Below are 15828 nucleotides of genomic sequence, written 5' to 3'. Positions count from 1 at the left end.
CTCTGCATAATAAGTCTCTTGGTACACTTTGTGCCCATATGACCTGCAAAGGGAATGTTATGGGCTATGGCTAGAAGTGCCAGATGGTAGGCCCTGGGCACTACCAGCTGCTGTCTTTTTTCACCCTCTAGCCCACCCTCAGGGGTCCACTGTCTGTACAGTAACCCTTTGTCCCAGTATACAGATTCCCCTTTTCCTTGAGAATCAGGAACCTCCCTAGCTACCTCCCCGAAGCCTTGTAATGTAGGGTCTGAGAACTGAGCCTATCTCAACTCTCTCTTTGTAACCTTTCCCAGCTCTACTTCCAGAGGAAGTCTGGTATCCTCTGACAGTGGTGCCTCACTGTCAGCCTGGGTACTACTTCTCACCTCTGCCCTTGCAGTCATTCTGTCCAAGGGAACAACAGTACCCACCAGCAGCTGTGGCTCACCTTCAGTCTCACTACTACAGGGTAGCTCTCTCTCTGAAGTTACCACCTCAGCAGTCCTGGCTTCAAGTGTGCAGTCTGTCTGGGTCCCCCCAAGGCTACCATGCCCACATGCCTGTCTCCAAGCCTGACTGCTTGTCACTGCATGTACACAAGGTACTACATTATCAGAATCATTCCCTATCAGGACATCTGCAGGGATATCCTCAAACACACCTACTTGCTTGCTTCCTTTTCCACCCTCCCAGTCAAGGTGAACCCTAGCCAAAGGTATTTGGAATGGGGTCCCTCTTGAAGCTCTGAATGGAGTAAACTGCCCAAGCAAGTAGTGCTTCTCTTTAACTGATGCAGGCTTCAAAATGGTTAGGACAGAGGTTGTGTCTCTCTTAGGCAGTGGCCTGTTTCCCATCTACTAAGAAGTATATAACCTCTTGAGGTAGTGTGGTACCCTTGTTATCTCCAGACAACTTACTGCTAGTGTTCTGTTATTCCCAATTGCTGGCTCCCCCCACTTTTTGTTTACCACCTAGCCTCCATGGACATCTATATGCTACATGGCCCCACTGGTTACAATTAAAACACTGAACCCTTGATCCTGGCTGTGTACTTGAACTAGTGGCTTCCCCTGTTACTGGCAAACTCTGTTGGGGTGGTTTAGGCTGCCCACCATGGGTTCCCTTATACCCAAGTGCAGCACTAGGTGTCCCTTTCCTGTGCAGTGATGCTGTGCTTGCTAGATATAGGTTCATAGGTTCATAGGTTGGTACTAGGCTATTGGACCTAGGCCTATACAAGCCTAACCATAACAATTCCCTGGCCATTTTTTCCCACACTATTTACTTCCCTGGACCCCTGTCTAGCAGGGTGACTGACATGATCCCCGGGGTGAATTTCCTTTCTCCCATCCAATCATCAAGGTTCCTTTTGAAGAGAGCCAAAGAGGCACTCTGCTTGACATGTATGGGCAGTCTATTCCAGAGTCTGGGGAGTCTCTAGGTCAGGAACCTATCCCTCCAGCTTTTTTTGTTTATTGTGATGACAAAATTTGGATCCCTGGAGCATGTGGCTCTGACGGATTGGGATTTCTTTAAGTGTAGCATGTCCAACAGCTCTGGGTTTGATATGGCCTTGTATGTTAAGCAGAGATCACCTCGGAGTAGACGATATGCGACAGAGTATAGCTGGAGTTTTTTAAGGTGGTCAGCATAGGGCATCTGCTTTAGGCCTGTGATTCTTTTAGTGAGATATTTCTGTGGCCTTTTCAGTTGTTGGAGATATCTTGAGAGGTACATACCAAATGGGGCATTGTATTCTATAATGGGTCTAATGAGAGATGAGTACAGTGGGACAATGACCTCCTTTTTTCTGGATGAAAAGCCCTTAGTGATGAGGTATGCCACATAGAAGGATTTCCTGACTGTTGTGGCGATGTGGTTATTGAAGGTGAGATCACTGTCCACCTGTGTCCCTAAGTCTCTTATCACACTTTCTGTGTTTAGTGTACTGCCACCTATGTGATAATTCACGGGTACATGTTTTTTCCCAAAGGGGATAACTATCCATTTCTTGGCATTAAGCTTGAGCCCATGGCTCTGGCACCAAGCATCTGTTTCTGTAAGGCCCTTTTGTAGAGTATCCTCATCATTTGGGGATTCAATAATGGCTTCCAGTTTGCAGTCATCTGTGAACTTTGTTAGCCAGAGTCCCTTAGTGTTGGCCTGTACTTCAGAGAAGTAGATGCCAAACAAGAGAGGTCCCAGGACTGAACCCTGAGGTACTCCACTTGTCACTTGTCTGGAGCTGGATTTGGGGTATAGGTCTTCTTTTTTCCCCAACTCATCTGTGGTGTTGCATTCTGTATATGCCAACCAAATTCTCATGTCCTCAGGGTTGTTCCCTCACCAAAACATCTGCCAACCATTTAAAAGTGGTGACCTGACACCCATTTACCCACCTATGAAAATAAGTGCTTAACTCAACAATATAATCCCACACACTTTCATCTGCCTTGCGCCTATGGTCACAAAACTTTTTTCTATAAGCTTCTGGTGTTAACTTAAAACAGTCTAATAACTGTTTTATAATTTAAGCAATCAGTATCAGACAGTTTAGAAACAGAAGTTACAGCTTTTCCATGGAGCCCTTGCTCAACAATGTACTGTTTACATACCCTTTCAAACATATGAATAAAACTGTCAAAATTATCACCCTCTGTAAACTGTGGAAGAAATTTACTGATTTACTGACCTTTGTTGCTTCTGGGGTTCAGTTATTCTCTTTCACATTACCTCCATAACCCTGGCAAAGAGTCAGCATCTCCTTTTTATGTTGCCTCTCTTCTCATTTTCTTCAGCCTCCAAATCTCTCTGTCTCTTATTTTCTTCAGCCTCTAAATTCTGCAGTGTCTCTGCTGATTATATTTACAAACGTTTGTCCCCCAGTTCAAGTCTCTTTAACTCCAGATGGATTTTTAAGTCCCCTGAAGAACAGTTGAACTGTCCATTTTCTGAGAGTGATACATCCCCAAGTCCAGTTTGATTGTCTTCCTGGTTGCTGGTCTGTGCTGCAGCTAGTGCTAAGGCAGCAATTATTTCCACTTTAGTCAGGTTGACATGCACCAATCCTTTGCCTTGGCACATCTCAGCCAGCTGGCTCCTTGTCAGCTTGCCATAATCGTCTGCTCACATCCATTCCTGCTCTCCCTGACTAACTAAGCTAACAAAAAATTAAAACTATTGTGATATGAAACTGAATGTCTACTGATGGCTGCTTGAGAATACAAACACCTTCTTTAGTGACCACTGTTTACAGGCTACAGGAGTTCAATATCCACACCACTGAATCTCAATATGTGATATGGTGATCCCACCATTGCCAACCATACGTGATGTAGATATCCCACCACTGCCCACAATATAGTATGTGATGACCCGCCACTGGACCAATAATCAAGGAGCCTCAGTCATCACCACTGGCACCTGTGGAGGGACATTCACTGGGAGGATAACAGGTACAAAGAAAGTATTTCCAGATGCAGCTTTCTGCATCAAGTGCAATTTCCCTTAAGAGCACACAGAGACTACAGTCAGCTGGCTTCTCCCTCTTTATCCAGATCCTCAGCAAGACTCCCCACTGTCACAGCTATAGAGTTGAGATCTCAGCTGAGTGACCAAGCCAAGACCTCCAGCACCCTCTCTGTTCAACCAGTGCTTCGTGTCCCTGCCGAAGTAGCTGACACACTCACTCTTTGAGGTTTGATTTACACACACACACACACACACACACACACACACACACACACACACACACACACACACACACACACACACACACACACACACCTGGGAATGGCTGGCACAGGTTTACTAGCTATACCTCTTCTACCCAGAATATAAGGTAGTTACCACTGCCATGAGTCACTCCTTATCAGCTACCTTAGGGCCCTTAACAAAGAGTGTCCAATCTTACTGTGTAATATTAATATTAATACAAATGGTAGCTTGACCAAGAGCAAGGCTGTTAGGAGTTGCCCATACAGTGTCACAAAATAAATATGAACGTACTATCAAAACTTAAATATCTCTACACAGATCATACACAATGAAAGGTTTAAATATATTTAATAATAAATAACAATAGTACAAGACAATACTAAATATATATTCAAAGGGACATCAGAGTTCAAAACCACAGGAAATATTTAAAACAACATTGCAGGACAGTCTCAAATAAAGAAACATAATATCTAAACTAAGCTTCACTATATTCCTGACTAAATCTAAGAGAATGTACTATTCCATAGTAACTTACTGATAGAGCAAGGCAGATGTGGTGAATGGTTCTTCTTGCTGTTGTCAGGTCCAAGACAGAATGCAGAATGCTCTGTCTCTTTAAGAGACTTATCAAAATAATATCTAAAATATTCCTGCTGAACTAGCTTGAAGAATGACATCTTTTCTGGTCATCTGACTTCTAATTCTCGTGCAAACCCTCATTGCTGGCATCTGGCAGCATTTAACATCTACCTGTAAAAATACCCAGACAGGGGCTTTTGCTCAGATCTGTGGCAGGTGCTGGAAGTCATAAAATAATTACATTCCTTCATGCTTCCAAAGTAGCAATTAGTTCACCCTGAAGACAATACAGAAAGCCTCCTAGTACAGACTTTGTATCTGTAGCTTCATTGAAACCTGTCAGAGAGCCTCTTTATGACCTAGCCTATAAAGTGATTTAATTTCAAATATTTTTCTAAAGTTTGCTGGACTGAGGTTAACCCTCCAGTTTCCTCTAACATGCACATTTAAACAGTTACAGTAGTGCATGTACATTTCTGGTCTCTTCAGCAGGGAACACTGTTGATGCATTTTAAACAAGCACTTTATAAATACATTTTCAACACAAACATCTTTACAAAACAGTTTGACTTACACATGACATGCAGTTCTAATACATTTGTAACACAAGCATCTTATATGACATACAGTTCTAATACATTTGTAATACCAGCATCTTGTATAAATTAGTTTGATGTTCACAAATTATATATAAATATTTACAAAATTTGCAACTAGCTGTGCTGGCAGCACCTCCTTTCATCATAGAAACCTTATTGTGTTTTCATCTGATTGACCTGAGGGTTTAAATTATAAAAGCCTTTTGTCCTGCTCATATAAAACAATTACATTTTTGTGTGATTGTGCCCATTGCAGAGCTTCTATGTGCCTGCCTTGGATGCCTGTGACTGCAATACTTGGATTGCTTCTAAAATCATCTGGCCTCCAAAACTAATATGAGTATATTTTTTGCTCTTGCTCTAACCATTTCAGTGATATTTAATACTTTTGTGATGCATTTATTTATTTTCTTGAATTGATCACTATTTTTAAGCCAGCATTTGTTAAAGCAACTCCCACTTGTTTGTTACTGTACTGCTCTTGGGTTGTTTTGACAATATTTGGATATTTCCTAACCTCCTCTAGTACTGCAAAAGCAGTTCTGAGTTAGTCTGTGAAAATATTGCTATGTTTTGCAAGGTGTTTGTGTATTGTGAATATATCTCAGGGTTAATTAACTTATTTCCATGGATTCCTCATATTGAAGAAATTCTTACTTCTGTTATAAAGCATTTGTTACTGCACTTGAGCTCAAAGCCAGTTTGTTTTACATTGGAAGGGTTCTTTTTCACTCTGGGGGGAACAGTGCACTAACTTCAACCCATCCAAGGTGGCATCTACTGGTCAGTAGTTTGTGTTTTTATCTGATTATTAGCCAGAGGGTTTAACTTTGTAAAAGTCTTTCATCCTGCTCATATAAAATAATTCCATATTTGTGTGATTGTGCTAATGTATTCAGAGCTTCCATGTGCCTAGCTTGGACACCCATGACTGCAAAACTTGGACTGCTTTGAAAATCATCTGGCTTATAAAGCTGATATAAGTATATATATATATATATATATATATATATATATATATATATATATATATTGTTTTTACTGTAACTGTTTCAGTGATATTTAACACTTCTGTGCTGTATTTATTTATTTGGTTGAATGTATTACTGTTTTCAGCCTGCACTTGTTAAAGATACTCCATCTGTCTGTTATTGTACTGCTCATAGGTTGTTTTAACAATACTCTGATATTTGCTAACCTCCTCTGATATTGCAAAAGCTATTCTGAGTGAGTCTGCCAAAATATTTTTATGTTGCATAAAGTTTTTGTGTGTTGTGAACATTTCTCAGAGTTAGTGAACTTATTTCCAAGGATTCCTGATATTGCAGGAATTCTTACTTCTGTAGTAAAACATTTGTTATTGTACTTGAGAGCAAAGCCAGGATGTTTTACATTGGAAGGGTTCCTTTGCACTCTGGCAGGAGTAGAGAGCTGAATTCAACCCATCCAAGATTGGAACTACTGGTTAATAGTGTGACGAAAGGAGATGTTTCCATCCCAGCAAGCTGGAATTTTGTAAATAATGATATGTCATTTTCAAATATCAACATGATTTATATAAGATGTTTGTGTTACAACTCCATTAAAACTGTATGTCATGTGTATATCAACGTAGATTGTACAGACGTGTATTGGAAAAGTATTTTATAAAGTGTCTGTGTTTGAAATGCATCCACAGTGTGACTACTGGAAGAGTACAGAAATGTACATGCACTATTGCAACTGTTTAAGTGTGTATGTTACCAAAGGAAGCTGAGGGGTTAACTTCAGTCCAGACAACTTTAGAAAAATTTCAAACAACAAAATGTACCTTGGCTGGATAGATTGCTCACACACACTCTATTAAGCAGAAATAAAATGTACCAAACAACGATGTTGTGTGAGAGCACAGCAGATCAATAAACCAGAGTTTCTCTTCAGACAAAAAGCTTTAATCCACGATAACCAAACAATGATAACCAAACAATGCTGCAGCTGATGAGCGCTTTCACTCACTAAATGAGTTTCTTCAGATCGAATTGCTGCTACCCATAGTGCTCATATATATATAAACAGCAAAACCAATTAACTGTTGATTAACAAGTAAAAAATGTGTATCTCATCATAAAATTCATACATACTTAAAAACTGTAACCAAGTCATCTAATTTCTATAAAAATTGCTGTACAGATACTGTAAAAATGCTCAATCAAAACACAAGATGAACATAAATAACAGAAACATAGAATATATCCATGTACATCTGTATACTTTTTAAAAAAGTGTATCTCTTCTTAAAAATATCTATAAAATGAAATATCAGTAGAACCATAACACATGAAAATGTGTAATTGAGATATCAATATTGTAATTCATTCAAAAACTTCTAAAATATATTTGACAAGTATCAAAAGATGCATAAACAACACACAAAAAATATATGAAGACACGTAAGCAATGAACACACAAAGAGTATATACAGAAATATGTAAAAACACATGGCACCCTAAATTATCTGTGTCTGATATTAATATTCCTTCTTTTTTTAAGGGCTGGTTTTATTGAAGCCCTCTCATTTAAGCCAGACCCCCTGTCCGCCCTCAATCTTGTGATCCATTTGCTTTCCCTATCTTCTGTGTGGTTTCTTATATCTCCACCTCTAATACAAGGTTCAATTGTCTCTAATGCCCTAAACAGGAAAGTGTGTGTGTTGCCTGATTCTACTACATGTTTGCCCAAAGCATTCTTCGTATTACCTTTCCTCATGTGGTACGTGTGTTCACGTATTCTATCCTTCAACTGCCGATTGGTCTTACCCACATAAAATGCATTGCATATCTGGCAGACTGCCAGATACACAATATTCATGCTAGAGCATGTGGCATTTACTTGTGTTTTAAATTGTATGTTTGAATCAGGGTGTATAAACAGTGTATCACTATCAATGTACACACACTGATTGCATTGTCCACAGGCCTTCGTATAACATAACCTAGAACCTTCCTCATCCTTCTTGGAATAACATAAAAGTCTTTTCAAATTCAATTTATTCCTATACAAGAACTTGGGTTCATTTCCTACCACCTGCCTGATTCCATCATCAGTGCATAGTATGGACCAATGTTTACAAAATATGTCCTTAAGTATTCTATTATCACTAGTATAAGGTAGTGAAATCCTAACAACATTATTAGCAGTTGGTGTATCATTGTCTAAAATAGATCTGGGTCCATAGTATGGTGCTGCTCTGTTCTGCCTGAGCTCATGCATGTCCTCAAATTGTCTCAAAATCTCTCTGTCACTATAACCCCTCTCCTTCAGTCTCTCTTCTAAATCAATTATGCCTCCTTCAAAACCTGCCTCAGTGGCACTAAGCCGTGAAACACGCATGCCTTGTCCTCTGATTATATTAGCAAATATATGATTGGGATGCATGCTTGTTCTCAAAAGCATGGTATTACGATGGCATGGTTTACGAAACACCCCTGTATTCAATAGGCCATTGTCCATCTTTTCAATGAACAAGTCTAGAAACTCTATTCTGTGTGTTGAATAACACATGGTAAACACTAAATAATTGGTCAAACCATTAATCATACTATGGAAATGATATAACGAATCAATATCACCTCGCCATAACATAAACACATCATCTACAAACCGTTTATAAAATATACTAAAACGCTTGAATTCATTGGTCTTAAACAATACTGTATTCTCCCAAAATGCCAAAAACATATTGGCATAGCTGTTTGCACATGGCGTACCCATGGCTACCCCAGCTTGCTGTTTGTATATTGTCTTGTCAAACATGAAAACATTGTTCTCAAGTACAATGTTTAACAAATGTGTCAAAAGTTCTATCTGGCTTGGTGCAAATGTACTATTATCTAATAGATACTGTCTAACATATTTAATACCCAAATCATTGGGTAACACTGTGAACAGTGATTGAATATCAAATGTCACCAGTATCAATGTATCAGTGTTCATCCCATCTTTCATGCAATCATATAGTTCAAGTAAAAATTGTTTTGAATCCCTCAGTATAGTCGAGTTCATGTTCAATATAGGGCGTAGATGTTTCTCTATATATACAGATATATGTTCAGTGACCCAACCCTGTCCAGATACCACTGGTCTCATGGGTGGGTCACTGACATCCTTATGTATCTTTGGGAAGCCTTGTATAACAGGAATAAGCGGATTAGAAATTGTAAGATAATCAAACAACTCTTTCCCAATCACCTTACCATTAAACATATCAAAAAGCTCATTCCCTATCTCAGATATCATACTTCTCACACAACATCGTTGTTTGGTAACTTTAGAAAAATGTTTGAAATTAAATTACTTTATACCCTACATCATAAAAGATGGTATCTTTCAGTTTTCAATGCAGTCTGTACTGGAAGCTTTCTGTTTCGTCTTCGGAGTGAACTAATTACTAGTCTTGAAAGCATGAAGGAAAGCAATTTTTTTATGACTTCTAGCATCTGCCAAAGATCTGAGCAAGTCCTTGTCTCTATATTTTTACAGGTAGGTGCTAAGTAATGCCAGTTTCAGCAAGAGGGGTTTCACCTGGGAGCTAGAAGTCAGATGACAAGAAGTGATGTCCTTCTGCAAGCTATCCCAAAGTAATACAAACAAACAAAGATAATGACCAAGAAGCAAGCGTTCCTCTCGCAAAAGTAAAAAAATTAAACACCCAATCAAAATGCTGAGGAGCAGACCAGGACTGTTCAATTGTATCTGCATAAAACACAATATTTCAATGTTCAAACTCAAAAAAGCTGGAAGCCAAAAACAAGTCCACGTACAAACTAAAATCCAATGGTTTACTGCAAGCAATGGCAAGCGCTTTCACCCATGTGGGTTTCTTCAAGCCAGACAAGCACTCACTGTACAGAACTAATTTATATTCACATTAATCACTACAATTATGACATCATATCCTGTTGGCTAATTCTTCTTAAAACATTAGTACATCTCAGTATACAGGGAACAACCTGTAACATAGCATATCTGTCAACAGGAAAACAATAAAAAAACATATTTAGAATCTATTCAAAATATATGTTCAAAAATATAAAATTACTTATCCATTAATAAGACACATCACATATTGCATTAAAAATCATTCACTTCTGTCTGTTTCTCTATTAGAATCACTTAAAATAGACAAGAAACAGTCAACACGTGTCTATAAAATAAATATAAAAATCTACAATGAAAACATTTAAAATTTCGCTACTAACTTCCTGCTTTTTAATACTGGTTTAACTGATATTTTATCATTTAACCAGGCTTCTGCTCCGTCCGTAACCTAATAATCCACTTAACCTCTGTATTTTCAGTGTAGTTCCTTGTGTCCCCCCCTTAAGCTGACAGTGTTGACTTGCAATACTTGAAACCTAAAGGAATGTTGTGAATCAGTGTCTAAGACATGTTTAGAAAGGGCATTCTTAACTGGCCTAATATGTCTGTTTTTCCTACGTAAAACGCAGGGCATGCTATACAACGGGCAAGGTAAACAACATGTTCTGTTGTGCAGGTAGCTACGGAATCAAACCTAAATCTCCTCCCTGTGACTGGATGCACAAATACAAGGTCACTATTTAAATAACCACAATAGTTACAACTATTGCAAGGTGTAGAACCCAAAGAGGAAGTGCCTCTAATATCCATATGAGTAGCCCTCGGATAACATAACAGCCTTTGTAGGTTCTTCCTATTCCTGAACTGGAAAAAGGGTCTATCACCTACAATCTCTCTCACGTGTGGGTCTACCATAAGAATCCCCCAGTTCTTGATAAAAACTTCACTAACTTCACTAATGTCCTGTGTATAATTAAGCGACAACCTCGCCACAGAATCATATTGCCTCTTACTATCTACCTTGGGCTCTATTAAGTTAACAGTACCACCACTATCAGCAAAATAAGGGGCAGCTACATCCCTTCTTAACAAATGAATACCTTCAAAGCCTGCTACAACTTAATTTAAACTATAGGACCTTTCAACCAGCCTATTTTGTAAACCAGCCAGTTCCTTTATGAAACCATCATCTGTAGAGTTCAATCTAGAGGCACGTATTGCCTACCCTCTAACAATATTCCTGAAAACATACCTGGGGTGCTTACTATCCCTATGTAAAAGTGTATTTTTGTAGCAAGATTTCCTAAATACACCTGTGTTAAGTAATCCACTAGGTAGAAGTTCCACAAACACATCTAAATAAGATATCCATCTATCTGATTCCTCCATGGTAAACTTTAAAAAACTTGTAAGTGAATTCACTTCATCCAAAAAGCTTCGTAGTGCCAGATCAGTTCCTGCCCATAACAGGAAGAGATCATCTATAAAGTGGGTGTAAAATATAACATGATTTTTGAAACTGTCTAACTGAAACAATTTCTCCTTCTCCCAGACTGCCATAAACAGGTTGGCATAGCTATTGGCACACAAAGTGCCCATAGCCATGCCATCCTTTTGAATATAGGGAACATCATTAAACAAAAACATGTTATTCTCAAGGATAATCTCCAACAAGGCACACATTAGATCTATCTGTACTACTGTATAATCTGTCTCCTCCATGCAACATCTATGTATGCTCTCTATGCCTTCCCCATTGGGTATGACAGTAAACAAGGATTGTACATACAAAGTAACAGGCTTATAAACAAAATCATCAGAAAATGTAACCATTCTATTATATAACATGAGTAGAAACTGTTTAGTGTCCTTCAAGATTTGGGGGAATTTCTATACCACTGGTCTCAAAAACTTTTCTATATATGAAGACATGGGTTCAGTAATCCACCCACTGCCTGCTACAATTGGTCTCATGGGGGGAGAAGCAGGGTCCTTGTGGATCTTGGGTAAGACTTGGATAACAGGAATTAAAGGATTTTCTACAAAAAAGAAGTGAAACAACTCTAAACTAATTATCTTGCTTCTATGTAAGTCATCTAACGTATCATAAATACGTAAGACCTTATTCTCTATATCTCCCATAGAAATATTAAGGTAAAATCTATCATCACTCAGCATAATTATCATAGTATCCTGATACCTCACCCTGTCCATACCTACAATAGATCCTTCCTTATCAATGATGTTGGACTGCACAACTGCAGTTATGAGCAGGTCCAGCATTATTATACTGACCTGCTTCTCAATTCCTGTCAGCATGCTGCTGCAGTCCGGGGGATCACCTTGCCACACAGGGGGCCATGCCATCCATCCCCCCTGACATGTGTGGAGGAGCTCCTAGCCAGCCTCTTGGCAGCCTATTGGCACCTGCCTGTCCGGATAGCTGTCAACCACTGGACTCCTTTGTGGAGGTGGGTGTCACCCACACACTGGCAGAGAAGCATGCAGGTAAGGACAGAGGGCACATCAGTAGACCACTGTTGTGTATACATCAACACTGGTACAGATAGATAGTGCATATCTGACATCTCATAGATATATTGTGTTGCTGCATTGTAGTGATAAACAGATGTCCAGATTTAGTAGAATCATGGGAATGTACCATTGATGTATTGTAATACTGCACCCACCCTGTAGCGCTGCCACAGGTGTGGCCACTGACATTGCATCTCTCACCCTCTTATGTAGGTCCCTCCATGATACCACCAAGGCAGCAGCCTGTACCTAGTGAGTATGTTTTATGTGGATGCTTGCCTACACACCAGGCATATAATGGTGATGGTATATTCCATGCACACATCTAACACATCTACCTTGAATGCATGCTGTACATGTGCATGTATTGTTGGTGTGAAATGCACGGTCTCACAGGGGTGACCATGATGGGGTATCGGAAGGGTATGTCAGACACCTGCATGATAACTAACATCCTGTCATTGCAGAATGTGTTCACAGGGAATAACATACTGGTGGTAGACATGGCCTACAGTAGGGACATGTTCGGAACAACACCAGCGTATATACCTGTAGGACAATGGCAACTGCTGCAGAGATACACTGTGCCATAAAGCATTACAGTAGTCCACATTATCAGCTGGGTCTAGGTTGCACCATGTGGTGTTCAGTGTATGGGACACTGCAAAGTGCCACACATGTGTAGAGCTTACTTGTCATGCATCTGCATAAAGGCTGATGGAGGGGGGATTTCAGCATGACACACCAGTGAACTGCATCAGATATCCTAAGGATGCTAGGAATGGCTCTATCTGCACATAGTCAGGTTCAGGACCTGAGGTAGCCGTAACCCTACCCACACAGCAATAGTGACGGCAGTGTTTGAACACCATGGGATGTGCACTTGAGTAGACCTTGCAATCATGCAGAATAGGGGGACATGTGTAGTGCAGACTGAACATACACTGCCAAATGCAGATGGCCCATGCTGGAATACCCCTGCCAGGAGCAGTGACTGCTGTAGTACACACAACAAAAGGTGCGATAAACTGTCATGATAAGGGTGTGCACACTTATGTCCACACTGTGTGCATGCGTTGTGGTCAGCAGCCGCACACCTAACACAATCTGTAGACACTGCATGTGAAAGTACAGGACATATGTCACATATCGGGCTCGTGTACTGCTAAGATATGCGGTGATGTGGTCCCATGGCAGATCAAGGATGTGTGTGTCAAAGCAATAAAGGTGTGTGCACCCCCCATAGCCATGGTATGCTCTGATGGTTGTCAGTGTAAGAGTATTGGAGTGGTCATACATGGTCTGTTGATGTTGACAGCTGTAAATCAGGCATCGAGCATTCACCAATAACAACTGTCCACATATCATCCCAGGTATGTGTTGCTGAAAAACATAGGGGCTGTGAGACGTAGATATGACATAACTGACACAGTACTGCACGTTCTGCAATGGGTTCTACACCTGTGAGTTGTGGTGCACAGTATATGGCAGGGTGCAGAACAAGTGCACAGCAATACTGTGTACATAGGTGCAGTGGTATTCAGAGGAAGGGGCATCACCTAGTGACACAGCACATGCATCTCACACATGTATACTGCTGCTATCATGGATTGACTATAGCTGAACTGAATGCTGTTCTGTACCATATGTTCTGCATTTTGGCAGATGGGTAATGAGGACTGTGTGTACTATCATTGTGCAGCCTCACCTGTATGTGTGTGTGTGTGTGTGTGCATCCTGATGGTTAGTTAGTTTGCCTGCAGAGTCACTCTGGTGAAGTGGAGGGAGGTAGATGCATGTAGGATGAATGTGTGCATGTGTGTGTTTGTGTGGGTGGCCATGTATGCCCATGTGTGATTGTGGGGTGTTCATATGGCTGTACCTCCCTTTGGGACCATGCAGTACATGGACATGGACTGCCACATTACAAACCAGGAATACCTGTCATGTGTGTAATTACAGGACAGCAAATAGTATAATATGGTCTGTAGCATGGAACAGGCATCCAAAGGGAAGGTAGACAACAGGTACACCCTTAATATCACAGTCAGCAGAGAGGTCACCTACAACCCATGTATGCAGCTCTACAGATGCATTGGGAAGTACTAGTCAACACCAGGGAGTGTATCCAAATATTACAGTTGTCACATGATAGGCTGAAGGAGCAGCATATCTGGCATGTACTGAGCATTACAGACACATGACACACCAGTGTGAGATATTATGGATACAACATACTAGCTCACACATATAGGGGCCATGCACATCATGTCTGGAGATACAGAGGGTGCATACTGAATGACAGCAGTAAGGCCATGTAAAACCACTACACACATGTTAGGCAGGTAAAGTAGTAACAGGCCTTGTGTTGTGGCCACTTGTGTGGGCATTTAGAGGACTGAGATGTTAATGAGTGGTATCAATGTGTGTATGTTAACAAGTGTGATGCAGGATGGTGTAACACATGGAAATATACTTGGGACTGCCTGTAAAGCCATGGACAGTTAAGTATTATGGAGATGTGTGTGTGTGTGTGTGTGTGTGTGTGTGTGTGTGTGTGTGTGTGTGTGTGTGTGTGTGTGTGTGTACATTAGGCAATGATGTACAGGTTTTAAAGTGCATTTATTGTACTCCCCCACAGGTGGCGAGGTGGGTTAGGGTCCCTCCTGCATGCAATCTGATGTTGGTGTGCATACAGACACCGAAGATGATGATATTAATGTTGAGGCACAGGTGGGATTGTCAGGGGCCAACACTGTGCCAACATTTGACATCCCCTTTTTAGCCAACCCACTCCTGCAGACAGTTTCAGTGTCTATACACACCCCATCACCAGTGGCCATAGCGGAGGGACAGCTGGCATTCGGTGGCAGTGCACAGGAAAGTGTGGTAACCATGCCTACTGTGTCTGGTCACAGAGGGCATAGCTGGATGTCCAGAAGGCCACCAATTAGGCAGATGTCCCATGGTGCTCATGGTAGGGCCGCTGGACATCATACCCCTGGCAGAGGCGACATAGCTGGTACCAGCAGAAGTACGTTTCAGGCTGTCATGGCAGTGCAGGCATGTATAGAACATTACCACAGACAGCAGAGGGCTACTCTCACATCTTCAAATGACAATGCCCATGAACTGGCTGGTGCCATCCACGGATTAACTGAGTTCATGGATAGACAGTCTGGTGAGATGATGACCCTCATGATGACCCTCATCGACTGTGGTCTGTCCGTGCTTGAATGTGTGGTTGGAATGTAGCGGCGACTGCATGGACGTAGGCCAGCAATGCCAACAATTGGTAGTCAACATGAACATGCTAGGACACTAAGGGACTCCTGTAGTGGCAGTAGCAGCCCTGGCAGTGTGGGGGGTGCTGTCCACACCACACCACAGCAGGCCATGTGCATGTAGTCCTGGCCAGTCCCAGGAGGGACCTAGTACCAGCGGAAAAATTTCATCAGCAGGTGAGAGTAGCACATCAAGGCCTGTACCTGGATGTGCCCATGGAACCCCTGGCAGGCACAATCCAAGTGTCCATGGCTGGAGGCAGTGAACTGCA

Source organism: Protopterus annectens, chromosome 12.part0, assembly GCF_019279795.1.
Source record: "Protopterus annectens isolate FY-2018-M chromosome 12.part0, PAN1.0, whole genome shotgun sequence".
Classification (NCBI taxonomy): Eukaryota; Metazoa; Chordata; order Ceratodontiformes; family Protopteridae; genus Protopterus; species Protopterus annectens.
This window is presented reverse-complemented; position numbering follows the sequence as displayed.